Genomic DNA, 14385 nt, shown 5'->3' with positions numbered 1-14385 from the left:
TCCTTTTGTTTCTCTGATCGTATGCCGTAGTCATTTAAAACTCGCCCCTATATTTTTTCACTACGCACAATTAGCACTTCTTTACTTGTTTATTTCTAAGAGTAAACGAAAGAAAAAGACGCTGTATCATCGGCTCCGTCGATATGAAACAAAACACCTCTTCTTATAGGATCGGCTACCTTACTCATTAGTTTACTATATATTATTTCCAATAACACTAAACAGATATCGCCGTTATATTTTAATTGTATTCAAAAGCATGTTATTATTATTATGACCGACCAAATCGTAACAAATCGCGTGGCGTGCGTTTTTAACGATAGCTTTACACTCGCCCAGTCTTTATTCATGCAAAATTATATATAAATATACAGACAGGACCGAAAGATCGATCTCTCTACCGCAACCAATTGAGGCAAATACACTGTTCAAGTTCCGTTACATCTATCTCGACTCGTATTGTTACACCGCGAAAGATGGTACATGTTTTATTAATAGTGATACTGATGCCATTTGACCTTTCTTCTGAATGTAATAGACGCAATACACGAGGAAAAATTCTGTGGAAATTCCGTAACGGATACAAAGACATGTTGGTGGAATTTGCTTTAGTTCCAACCGTGAAAGATTGCGGTCGGAAGGAGGGCTGCGCAAGAAGGTGCAGAGACAGACAAAGACCAGAAAACCTGATCGGTTATGGCGCATGTCGTGGATAGCAGGCATGTAAAAATGTAAGCACTGAAACATAAAATTCTAAGAGCTTTGGGTCTGTGTCAAAAGTAACATGACGCACGCTACGAATTTTATTGACTTCTTGCGTATAAATTGGCTCAATACGCTTACTGAGTAAACAAAGAATGACAAACAAGAAACATTATCTTATAAGCTTATAGATTTTTGAATAAAACAGAAAATATTTTTCCTGATAGTGGAGATGGGAACGCATTGACTGAAAGAGAGATCCTGGAAGGCTGTCTTGCAACGACTGAAGCGAACAGAAACTTCATTACAAACTTTGAAATGAGTTTCTATAACTGAAGCCCTAAAAAAAATTTTTCCTTTCTTGCTGCCAGAAATTAGTAAGTAATAATGAAATTTCATTCACGCAACTTAGAGCCGTTAATAGAATTTCAAAGTTTGATCGTTGACTCAGATGCTGCAAGTTTCACTGCACAGTGGAATATGAGGCGAACGTCATACTGCATGCGTCCCACCAGAACTAATTATGTGCACAGGTAACAACTGTGGGACATATCGAGGGAGATTTTTACTAGAGTTACGGAACATTGAAGTTAGTCCTAAGAAACGTGATTACCTTTGATTTATTTAGTGACTGCTTTTAAAACTTCATCGTTGTGAGTAAAAACGTAGTGAAGCCATTGCAGTTGTGTGTTTGACGCTACGAAATTTCGCAACCAACGAGTCATGTTTACCATTATACTCCAGCTGAATATTAATTTTTAAATCTTTTGTGAAATCTACATGTTCATCCATACCACTGTGAAAACACCAAAGACGGTATTTCCCTCTACTTTATATCATTTGGTTTGTTCTTGTTCCATTGATGTATGGAACTTCTTGGGAAGAATGAGAGCCTAAATATCTGAGTGTTTGCTGAAGTTATTCTACTGTTTTCTCTGTCTCTGTGGGAGCAGCAAATAAAGGGTTGTAGTATACTCTTGGATCTCCCGCTTACACTTACTCTTGTCACACTGTACGTTAGTTCCCGCGGACTTGTTGGCATCTATTTTAATGCGTCTACCAATTTAACTTTTTCATCATATCTCTAACGTCGTCCCATAAGTCAAACAATCCTGTGGACATTCGTGCTGCCATGATTTTCATACATTCAATAATTTTTCTTTAGTTATATTAAGTATGCGTGCCACACACTTCGGCAATGTTCTAGTATGGGCTATACGAGTAGTTTTTAAATATTGTCGTTCTGTGTTGTGGAGCATAAAAATCTCCATCGAGTAGCATAAAACTTAGTGCCAAAACATTTGGTTTCTAACACAAAATTTTCGCAAAAAGTATCAACCAAGACTTGTGGACTAAACAAATAAAATAACATACGTCTTACAAACCGAAAGTCTGGTCAGATAATGTGCTGCAACGATAACTACTCACCACGGGCTTGCAAACGAAATGTTACATATTCTGGCAACACCATTCGATGCACCGACAGCGGGGTTTTCGCAATATTTACGCTTTTACAACATCGACCCTGTTCTCCTATGTGTATGAGCGGGTGTTTTGCGGTGTAGACGACTGAGCTAGCAACAGTAGTACAATCGATTCTCGGAAAGAAACAGAAACAAGAAAAACCACTCATAAAACTTGACGGCTGGGTTTTCCCGAGGGCACACAGAGGTCCACTGTGTGGCCACAGTGCGTGATACACGGTTGCCGCCAAACAATAAGCGAAAGGGTCCACGATATTTGGGTCGTCTGGCGTCTGAAACGAGACTGCTTTTAAATTTCCTGAACCGGTTGGCAACTGTGAGCTTTGGCAAAGGAAACTGTAACCAAAATTCTTCAGGGCCGTTAGAGGAGAACAAAGAGGAAAAATACTCAAGTAATATTAATCAGTTTCTTAAGCATTTCTCAAACGAAATTCTCTTAGAACCAAGAGTACACTGTTTGCTTACTGTGGTTGCTATTTTATTTCTTTCTTAGATTTTCTTGCCAATGTTTCACCGAATATTAATCACGCACCTTTAATAAAACATGAGCTTTTAAAATGCCACAATAGTTCGCTGACGTGCAGAAATATATCAATGTAAAGTACGAGTTTTGGTTAAAAATATGCTACGCATATTTTCTCTCCCCAATGCTGTGCTGCAGGTGCTCTGCGGTTCTGTATCAGGTATTCCGCAGAGTAAGGTGCGTTGATTAATATATGACGGTGACAGTAGAGTGTTGCTGCAGTTTCTACGTACACATCTACACCTGCCTCTACATCTGCCTCTTCGTGTCACATTATCTCCCTCAACCTTCCTCCCTCCTCCCCCCCCCCCCTCCTACCCAAGCCCGCTCCATATCCCTGTTCTTCTCGTGAATGGGCTATCTAAGTTTCTATATCAGATATAGCATCTCCATTTTTGTCGTTGTGCTCATTCATGAGTCATATTTGGGAGGGGGTAAAAGTTGTTGGACTTATCCTGGAATGTGCGCTTTCGCAATTTTGACAGTCCACGATGCACAACGCCTCTCCTGTAGCGTTTGTCACTGGAATTTGTTATTCGTATAGGCAATTCTCTCATTTAACTAGACGAACACACGCTGAAACGCGCCGTTCTTCGTCGAATCTTCTCTATCTCTTCCATTAACCTAGCTCTGTTTGCACGCTAGAATCCCAGAATGACGAGCGGTAGTTAAAAATCGTTCGAGAAAGTGCTTTTTGAGCCACTTCTTTCACGAATAAATTACTCTTCCTTAAAGTTCTTCCAGTGAATGTAAGTCTGGCATGAACTTTTTTCTGTAACTGGTTCACCCGACTGTGCTTGTTAGTTACGATCATAGACTGCAGCTACGCTCTACGACGACAAAAGGAAGAGCCGCACCACGAAGGAGTTATGCAAATTGGTCACTAACTGATAATCGTACAGGTACCGCCTGAAACTGGACAAAACTGTAATCTTGAGCAGCCGATGGGTGAATGTGTGAGGCTGCACCGCAATTTCACCGAGCAGCTGGCATGAGCAGTAAACAGGGGACGATTAGCAGTGCATACAGTATTTGCGAATTTCATTCCGTGAACTCAGTTGGACGGTGGCTATGCCTCCCAAACATTCGCTTGAACAGTTGGGCTCAAAGAAACTGGTTGCAGTAATCGGCAAATCGTTCGACATTTGAGTAGGAGCGATATCACTACTCTACGATGTTGGCAGGAATGGGTGAATCACAGCGTCAACACCTAGAGAGACAAGCACCGAGCGACCGTTAGAGAGGAGCTCAGAGCCCCGAATTCATCCTTGTCGATCCAACTTGCAACTGATGCTTCAAGGACCACAAGGACTCACAGAAAGGGGCTGAACTAAGGCGCTCCTTGTGCCGACTACCATTGGCCTCTGAACTCAACAAGAACGTTTGCAATTATTTCGGCTACATTAGGGCTGGATTCTCATTGACTGAAGTAAAATTGTCTTCATTGATTAATCCCTTCGAGGTGAGGCCCGATGGCTAGCGAAGACGTTCCTGGAGCCGCCTCGGGCAGTTGTAGGAGACCGAAGTGACATTCGCCACCTTACAGTTCGACAAGCTTACTTTCCGACTGATGGTCTGCGGTGCCATTTCATTTCAGAGCAGGAACACTTTTGGTTGTCATCCACATCACCCTTGCAGCACAGCGCTACGTCGACGATATTCTACGTCCTGTTTTGTTGCTCGTCATCGAAAGCCACCCTGCGATTACTTTCCAGCAACATAATGCCCGGCCGCACAGGGCGACATTTGCTACCACTCGTCTTCGTGCTTCCAAACCTTACCTTCGCCAGTAAGACAGCCGAATCTCTATCCAACTGAGAGCGTTTGGGTCATTATGGGCAGAGCTCACCTGCCATCTTGTGATTTTGACGATGTAACGCTCCAACTGGACAGAATCTCACACGACATCCCACAGGAGGGCATGCAACAACTCTGCCAATCAATGCCAAACCGAATAACTGATTGCATAAGGGTCTGAGTTGGACCAACACTGTACTGGCCTGCTCAATTTGTGATGCTCTTTCTCTTGAATAAATCATCCAGTTTTTCTGAATTATTATCATTTGTTTGTCTGTGCGCGGTGCGTCCTCCTTTTTTGTCTTAGAGTGTATTTTATTTATTTTATTTTATTTACACGTCAAGTTCCGTAGGACCAAATTGAGGAGCAAATCTCCAAGGTCATGGAACATGTCAGTACACGAAATTACAACATAAAAGTAATAACAGATAAAAATTAATGTTCATGAACCTGAAAAAAGTCAGTCCATAAGTTTAGGTAAACGCTATCAGCAGTACAATAAGAATCAGTTTAATTTTTCAAGGGATTCCTCGACAGAATGAGTGGAACATGAGGAAACTCTTCAGTTTCGATTTGAAAGCGCGTGGATTACTGCTAAGGTTTTTGAATTCGAGTGGTAGCTTATTGGAAATGGATGCAGCAGTACACTGCACAACTTTTTGCAAGAGTTAAGGAAGTCTGGTCCAAATGCAGGTTTGATTTCTGTGTTAACAGAGTGAAAGCTGCTTATTCTTTGGAATAAACTAATATTGGTAACAAGAAACGACAATAAGGAATATACATATTGAGAGGCCAGAGTCAAAATACCCAGACTCGTGAAGAGAGGTCGACAAGATATAATACCATAAGCAAAGTAGACTAATTTTCGTGTCGAAGTATCACTCACTTTTGATACCGTTCGAATAGTAAAAATGGCAGTATTAAGTCTTTGAACAAGATTCTGAACGTGGGATTTCCACGACAGCTTACTATCTGAACACTTAGAAATTTGAACTGTTCAGTTTCATTAATCATATGCTCGTTCTGTGAAATTAAAACGTCAGGTTTTGTTGAATTGTGTATTAGAACTGAGTCTTACTGTGATTTATCGTTAGTTTATTTTCTGCGAGCCATGAGCTGAGATCATATACTACACTATTTGAAACCGAGTCAATGTTGCACACAACATGAGGTACTACCCACGTAATATGGCGATAGGTGTTTTAAACTATTAATGTCGATTACTTATGAGGTACGTGTCGGCGAATAATTAAAAAAACTCCTTTCGTCACATCTTTCATTTACGAAGCGTCGTTAATGAATTAATAGAAATGTGGTCATGTTTCTAGACGGCGGGTTTTGGTTCGTCTTCCAAATAGAATTTTTTATAATCCCTTATTCTAATTTGTGCCACAGTGAAAGTCTGTATTGTTGTCCTATATAGTTATGCGTTGTCAGATATGAACATCCGAGTAAAGCAAATTTTTCATCCTGACATTTGTTAATGCAGCTTTCTGGTTGTAGTTTTTGTCACTCACGACAGAGCACCCTTTCGTCGTTGTTTGCTGACTTGGTAATGATTTTGCTTCGTTCAGTTGTTATTTGTTCGTAGTGTGGCAGGGACGAAAACGGCGTGACTTTGGAATATCTTCACAGACTGTAAAGTGACGTCGAATAATATCTAATAATGTTCGTATCTATGTACACAGTGCCAATGGTTATAGCTTCGTACACTGAGGCTGATTCCGGTCAGTTTTCGAGATTTGTGTAACGCAGTTTTTGATTGGTTGATTTGGTGGGAGGGACCAAACAGCGAGGTCATTGGTCCTAAGCCTTTGGAACACATCACTTAGCTTCAGTGAAGTTTCCATATCACAGTATTAGGGTAATACAATTTTCTGTACTTCAGGTATAGGTTCTCTCTCTAACTTAATTAACAGTAAATTGTATAGCGATAGCGTAAGCTTTAGCCGACACCCGACGTTGTGAGCTCGAGATAAAAATGGCATGCAAAGCACTCCTTTGCATTGTGCTGTCATATCTTCACATGCGAACACCGACAACCTTAATATTCTGAAAGCTGTAAAAGCAACAACACACCATTTCGCTTGCATCTTGCTTGGGCAACTTTCTTCCAAGCAATCAAATATTTTTTCGACTGCAGATATGGCACAAAAAAGAACTTTAGTTTCTCAGCGTTCATTCTTTCAGAAAAAATATTCCTCAAAGACGCATACTAAACGGTTCCCAAGAAAACGGGAAAGACGGTGACAAAATAGCTCCACAAATATCCTACTTGATTTATTTGCCGGCCGAAACTTAATCAGCAAGTCATGGGAAGACTACTACGATTTATTATACGAAGGTATGTGTCACTCTTCCCGATAGAGTTTTTAGGTTTACTACAGAGCCGCAGTTCCGGAAAACATCTACTGTTTAAAAATATGAACTAATGTCTTACATAAATGAGGCAGATTCCTGTAAAACAGTTTGGTTTTCCTCTCTTATCTTTAAACTACACTTTTCTGGGGCGACTAAGAAATATCACCGACCACCGACCAAATATTTCACCTCGTCCACTAATAGAATAGGAACGGCCATGTTCTTTTAGCATCCACTGATTCATTAGACGCAAGTTATTAAATTCTATCAGCTGAAAGAAGAGGCAGAAATAAAACTGTACCTGCATTCGGAACGACAGAATTTCTCTGTAGAGGCCGAAATCACTGCTTCTGCAATCGAGTGCGCTGGATGCTAACAGTGGCACTTGTCGGCACGAATGACGTCTGCCGCTTGCGTTCTAAGGTTATTCTCAGTTTCTCAGGCTCGTGAATTGTAGGGTTCCCTTAATAGGTCAGGTGTGCACTACATGCAGGAAGCGGCAACAAGGTTGGAAGAACACGTACAGCGTGCACGTAGGTGTCTTTTCGGTTAGAGAATGCCCCTCTCCCTTGGGATCGCAGACGAACTGCCAGTCAAAGTCGAAGTCAATCCTGCCACAACTTTATCTGAGAACTTTCGACATCGCAGAGCGGATACAGTTAAGGTTAACATGATATTAGTAAAATGCAGGAGCATCCAAGGAAAACTTCCACAGTTAGTAAGGCATATTAAAGGTTATATAACCAGTTTGGCAAGTGCTGGAAGGTGTACTGAACCCTGAGAAAAATTGGATAAGCTCTGGGGAAAGATGGGTGATATACAATACATACAAGAAGCAAGTGGGAACACTTTCCAGGTATAGATTGGAAGAATCATGCCATCAGAACTGGTGTCAGAAGCAAGGATTCGTGCGACATTATTCTGAATGTGTTGCCGGAAATTACTTCGTGCAGATAATTAGAGAACCGACTCGTGAAGGTAACGTCTTAGTGTACCAAGCAATGAACGGACCTGAATTTATCGAAGCAGTCAACGTTGAAGAATGTGTCAATGATCATAAGGCTGTGATAGCAATTATGATTACGGATTTTAGAAGGAATGTTAAGGGAGACAGAAAATTATTGTTCTTTAGCAAGAGTGAGAGGACAGAATTCACAGAGAATTTTAGTAATCAGCATAAAATATTTAGAGCTAAGAATGAAGCTGTAGAGCACGAGTGGAAGAAGTTCAGAAGCATCGCTCAGTGTGCCATAGACAAGTATGTTCCAAGCAAGGTCCTAAGGAATGGGAGAGACCCACCGTGATTTAATGGATTTAATGACCGTGTTATAATTGCTACGTAAACAAACAGACCATCACAGATTCAAGTCAAAACCTATATGACAAACAAAAGTTCAACGAAGCGAAAATGAGAGTAAGAAGAGCAATGACAGAGGCATTCAATGACTTTTAAATCAAAATTTTGTCAACCGATCTGAGTAAAAAACCTAACAGGTTGTGGTGTCACGTAAAATAAGCTAGCGGTTCTAAATCTTCAATTCACTCGCCTAGTGACAACACTGGTACGGAAACGGAAGATAACAGAGAAATTCGGAATATTGAATTCGACCTTCCGAAATTGTTTCACCTCGGAAGATCCTACCACGGTCTCTCCTATCAACCATCGTACGAACCCCGAAATGGCACATATCGATATGACCGTTTGTGGAATAGAGAAGCAGCTGTAATCATTTAGATTGGCAGAGGCATCAGTGCCAGATAAGATACCTGTAAGATTCAACAAAGATTATGGGAAATAACTAGCTCCCCTTTCAGCAGCAGTTTATCGGCGTTCGCTGGAGCAATGAAGGGTACCACATGAATGGGAAAAGTGCAGATCATTCTCGTTTTTAAGAAGGCTAGTAAAAAAGTTGCACGTAACTATAGGAGAGTAGCGTTGACGTCAGTCTGTTGTAGAATTATGGAACATGTTTTATGTTGAATGGCTATGATGATTCTGGAGATATCTCCTCTATAAAAATGAACACGGATTCCACAAACAGAGACATTGTAAAACTCAGATCGCTCTGTTCCCCCATGGGATCCCTAGCGTCGTAGACAACGGCTCTCAGTTTGATGCCGTGTTCCTTGACTTCTGGAAGGCATCTGATACCGTTCCGCATGCAGTTTAATGAAAAGTACGAACTTACCGAGTATTGGACCATATTTTCTATTAGATTCTAAATCTCCTTGCAGACAGAACTCAGTACATCGCTCATAACGAAATAAAATATACAGATGTAAATGTAATTTCTGGAGTATCGTAAGGAACTGTGGCAGCACCGTCACTGTTTCCATTGTATAGAAATAAGAAGCGGAGGAAGCTCTCCGAGACTGTTCGCAGATGATGCAGCTCTCTATAAGAAAGTAACAACGCCAGGAAATATAATAGATTTGCAGAATGTCCTGCAGAGGATGGATGAATGGTGAAAACTCTGACATTTGACCCTGAACGTAAATAAATGCAACATATCGAGTACACATGAAAAAATAAATCCACTACTGCACCGCCACACTATTGGCGACAAATTGCCTGGAAGAGTATCTACCGTGAAATATCTAGGAGTAACTATCCACAGTGACCGTAAGTGGAATGACCACGTAAACTAAATAACAGGGAAATCAGATGCCAGACTGAGATTCACAGAAAGTATCTTAAGGAAGAAGGGCATATAAGACGTTCGTTCGGCCGATTCTCAAGTATTGTTCATCAGTCTGGGATCATTACCAGGTAGGACTGATAAAAGAGACAGAGAAGATCCAGCGAAGAGCGGCACTTTTCGTCACGGTATCAACAAACTCCAATGGTAGTTGTTACAAGAGGGCCTTCTATTGTAATTTCGAGAGATCACTTTTCTGGAAGAGTCAGATGACATATTACCGGTTGCACGTTAGATACAATTTTTTGGTACCTAAAACTCACCATAAACCTACATCAAGAGTAATTAAGAATGTTGCATTTCTCCGAATTAGTTATGGTACCTTTACGCTGTCAAGTCACGGGGATTAAGTTCCATATTGTTATACTGTCGATACACGTGCGATTTGTTTTTTTAAAAAATGGCACATATTCCTACAAGAGGTCAAAACTAGAAGGAAAGCTCCTACATTTAAACATCCGGAAGCCAGTACCTGTTAACGTACGGTCCTTTTTACTTGCGACGGATGAGTCAGAATCCGCAAGAGATGACAAAGTAAATTGTAACAATACACAGGTGCCGGAAGATGCAAACCCTCGAGAGGTGATGGAGGCTGCAACACAATTATCTGAAATACCAATAGTAGTCTCATAAAAAAAAAATTCTACTTTATCTAATGTGACATCTGTATAGCTATGCCCTTTGATGTAACATCGATGTAAATGTTTTATTCTTTATTTATCATAATTTATATAATTGTAATTAATCTATGGATGTAATGTCAAAAGTAATATGCTGCAAAAGTATGAAAATGTTATATTTTACTAGTCATGCATAGGGAAAGTAGGTTTGTAATCATGTAAGACTTAGAGGGCAATCCCTCCGCAATGGAACTCGCTAAATGGCAACAGCAAAGGTGGATCCGGCGGTAAAACTACAAGCCTCCTACGTGGCTTGAGTCAGTCCGTAGATAGCACGCAATGGATGCGCATCTTGCAAACAGAAAGAAGCGAGAAGATCTGAAAGATTAGCTGTGTGCTATGGAAGTCCGATGCTAAGAAGAGAATTTTCAGAGCTCGTCACACAGTAAGAGCCATGGATACTTTTGCCGCTCATTCTAGAACAGCACAGGAGATCGACGTTACCATCACCTTCATCTCACATTAGCAGTTGATTACTGTAGAATTGCATGGGCGAATTATATGGTTTAGTTTTCAATAATAATTTTGTGGCCTATAAACTTTGTGTTGAGCCACTGTATTTGATCCTTCGTCATCTACCTAGACACAGCTCTAACCCAAGTGCTACGATGAATCCAGTTATCCTTATGACTTAGTAAGTAGTAGAACCCAGTACGTTGTCCTCCATGGTGAGTGTTCATCGGAGGTGAGGGTATCATCTGGAGTGCCCCAGGGAAGTGTGGTAGGTCCGCTGTTGTTTTCTATCTACATAAATGATCTTTTGGATAGGGTGGATAGCAATGTGCAGCTGTTTGCAGATGATGCTGTGTTGTACGGGAAGGTGTCGTCATTGAGTGACTGTAAGAGGATACAAGATGACTTGGACAGTATTTGTGATTGGTGTAAAGATTGGCAGCTAACTCTAAATATAGATAAATGTATATAATGCAGATGAATAGGAAAAAGAATCCTGTAATGTCTGAATACTCCGTTAGTAGTGTAGCGCTTGACACAGTCACGTCGATTAAATATTTGGGCGTAACATTGCAGAGCGATATAAAGTGGGACAAGCATGTAATGGCAGTTGTGGGGAAGGCGGATAGTCGTTTTCGGTTCATTGGTAGAATTTTGGGAAGATGTGGTTCATCCGTAAAGGAGACCGCTTATAAAACACTAATACGACCTATTCATGAGTACTGCTCGAGCGCTTGAGATCCCTATCAGGTCGGATTGAGGGAGGAAATAGAAGCAATTCAGAGGCGGGCTGCTAGATTTGTTACTGGTAGGTTTGATCATCATGCGAGTGTTACGGGAATGCTTCAGGAACTCGGCTGGGAGTCTCTGGAGGAAAGGAGGCGTTCTTTTCGTGAATCGCTACTGAGGAAATTTAGAGAACCAGTATTTGCGGCTGACTGCAGTACAATTTTACTGCCGCCAACTTATATTTCGTGGAAAGACCACAAAGATAAGATAAGAGAGATTAGGGCTCGTACAGAGGCATATAGGCAGTCATCTTTCCTTCGTTCTGTTTGGGAGTGGAACAGGGAGAGAAGATGCTAGTTGTGGTACGAGTTACCCTCCGCCACGCACCGTATGGTGGATTGCGGAGTATGTATGTAGATGTAGATCCTGTTTTACAGAACTTAGCGAGCATAAGTTTTGAAATACTCCACGTAGTTTTCATGAATGGACAGTTATAGCATTCATTTCAAATATTCTTTTAATTTAAATTATAGGATCTACAATTTCACATGTAATGTAGTCAACAGTGTTTCCCATTATGTGTTGTAACTAACATGTTCAATCATGATCTGAATCTATCGATAACTTAGATTCTGGGTTCCCACGCTGGTCGCCGAGCAAAATTTAAATGCCATATTATAATAATAGCTTTCAAAAATAAGCAGCTGGGTACTATTATTCAAACTATACTAGATCCAGGTGCCACATATTCTATTTGTGCTAAATAAAGTAAGGTAATGAATATTCCTTGAGAATACAAGTAATTATAATTACAAAAGATACCATTAATTTGTAGCTATTTCAGTACTAATAATTTCCTATAATTGAACTGACAAAAGAACCTCTTGTTCATGTCAATAGCGCTCCTCCATTAGTAATCATTTATCTATAATTATCATCATCTTCCTGCTGTAATGTACAGATACTGCTATTAAGAACCAGTTGTTGCCTAAACACATCAATACGTCTCCAGCATAGTTCAAGTCAATTCACTGGAACATTACTTGCTAAAATGTGTTCATGTCCTGTATCTTTCGGTGTGAATAGCAACTGTCATTTATCCCCTGGTGTACAGGGAATCACTGTAGACTGTTCCAAACCATATGACGAAATGTGAACGTGATCCGAAGCAGCAAAGTGAATTTATGTTTTCTCATCCCTCATGTCTCGCACCTTCGTGTGGCATGATCATTAGGAACATGGGGGATGAGGGGGGGAGGGGCAGGGTGTCGGAGAAAGAAGTTGCGACATTGTCACATAAGCGAATAAAATGGCAAAGGATTCCTCATCTTTACTGGGCACTTTGAAAATATTTCTGTACGGAGGCAGCCAGTCCTTGATTCCTAAGTGCTCTTTATCCATCTCTTATATGCCAGTTCTGCACTATGAACGAACTTGTAGTCGACTGACAATCAGTCGTGTGAATGGGCTCACGGGTATCACTGCGTTAGTAGCGACGCGCGATAATTCTAGGGATAAAGGAACAGGGCCAGTAATAAATTCGGTACTGCGCATGCGCGAGCTGGTAGCTGCCTGCTGTGGTCACGTCTCTGCTGAGTGCTGAGTCTGTCATATTGCTTTCTGGTGCACTTACCGTACGTTGAATTTTGTTTCTGTTTATGATCCTTTCGTTATCACAAGGAACTTTCTGAGCAAGTGATATAGTGCACGTTTCGTAAATATTTTCACAGATGTCTGTAAATCTTTGTAAATTTCATAAATACTTAATCATACGCTAAAGAGAAATCACGATTTTGGCACTGTTATGCTATCAGCGACACGTTTGCAGTTTAAACATGCTGCGACGAGTTCTTGTACAGGTACGCTTGGAGGCTTTGCTCAACACTTTCGTTCATCGTGTAAAAAGGGCTTTAGGTTCAGCATGTGGCTAGCAAGTGCTACCTGAGCAATGCCTCGCCACTCAGTTCAGAGGTGTCGAAGTGGTTGCCTACCACACTAAAACTAAACTAAACTAAACTCCTCCGGAACAGGCCATGAGGGCCCAGCGGTACCGACCGTTCGCCATGTCATCCTCAACCCATAGGCGTCAAAGGATGCGGATGTGGAGGGACATGTGGTCAGCACACCACTCTCCCGGCCGTATGTCAGTTTCCGAGACCGGAGCCGCTACTTCTGAATCAAGTAGCTCCTCAGCTTGCCTCACAAGGGCTGAGTGTACATCGCTTGCCAACAGCGCTCGGCAGACCTGATGGTCTCCCATCCAAGTGCTAGCCCAGCCCGACAGTGCTTAACTTCGGTGATCTGACGGGAAGCGGTGTTACCACTTGACTACCACACTGGCACCCAGAAATCAATGAGTGCATGTGTCTGTACAAGTTCTTTTCTAAGCTTCTCAACAAATGCGCGCATGTAGCACCGGGGGTGTTGCTGAACTGGAGGTCTTAAAGGGTCTTTCGTGCCAATGTGACATCATTAATCCTCCTCATATCACACGTGAACTTTTCTCTGGGCATTTTTTCGATGTGTCGACATCTTGCTGTTGGAAGCATCTTTGAGCCCGTTACAGAAAACTTCCAATTAAATTTCAAATGTCTTCGCCGCAATGGGAAACAGTTACAGGGCTTGAAGAAGTGCCCCGTTAATTGTGTTGCACAATGTTGTTTTCGTCAATACCACCTTCTGTAGGAACATGTGAAACTATTTGAAATCACACTGTATTCACAGTCACCACTTGCGCGCAATAGTGAATGCGCGGTGTGCGTAGTCACAGTACTTAGTAAGAAAATCGACTCGCGAGCTTTACGAAATTCTTTGTTACTGTAGTAGGCAGCAATTTTTTCGAGTTGAAGAGAAAGTCAGCCGTCATTTTTCAAACCATGACACTCATTATTAACGAAATATCATATTTTCTGGGCTACGAAGGCATCTCGTGGGTGAACTAAAACCGCGATTTTAT

The sequence above is a fragment of the Schistocerca serialis genome, chromosome 8 (genome assembly GCF_023864345.2).
Source record: "Schistocerca serialis cubense isolate TAMUIC-IGC-003099 chromosome 8, iqSchSeri2.2, whole genome shotgun sequence".
NCBI lineage: Eukaryota > Metazoa > Arthropoda > Insecta > Orthoptera > Acrididae > Schistocerca > Schistocerca serialis.
This window is presented reverse-complemented; position numbering follows the sequence as displayed.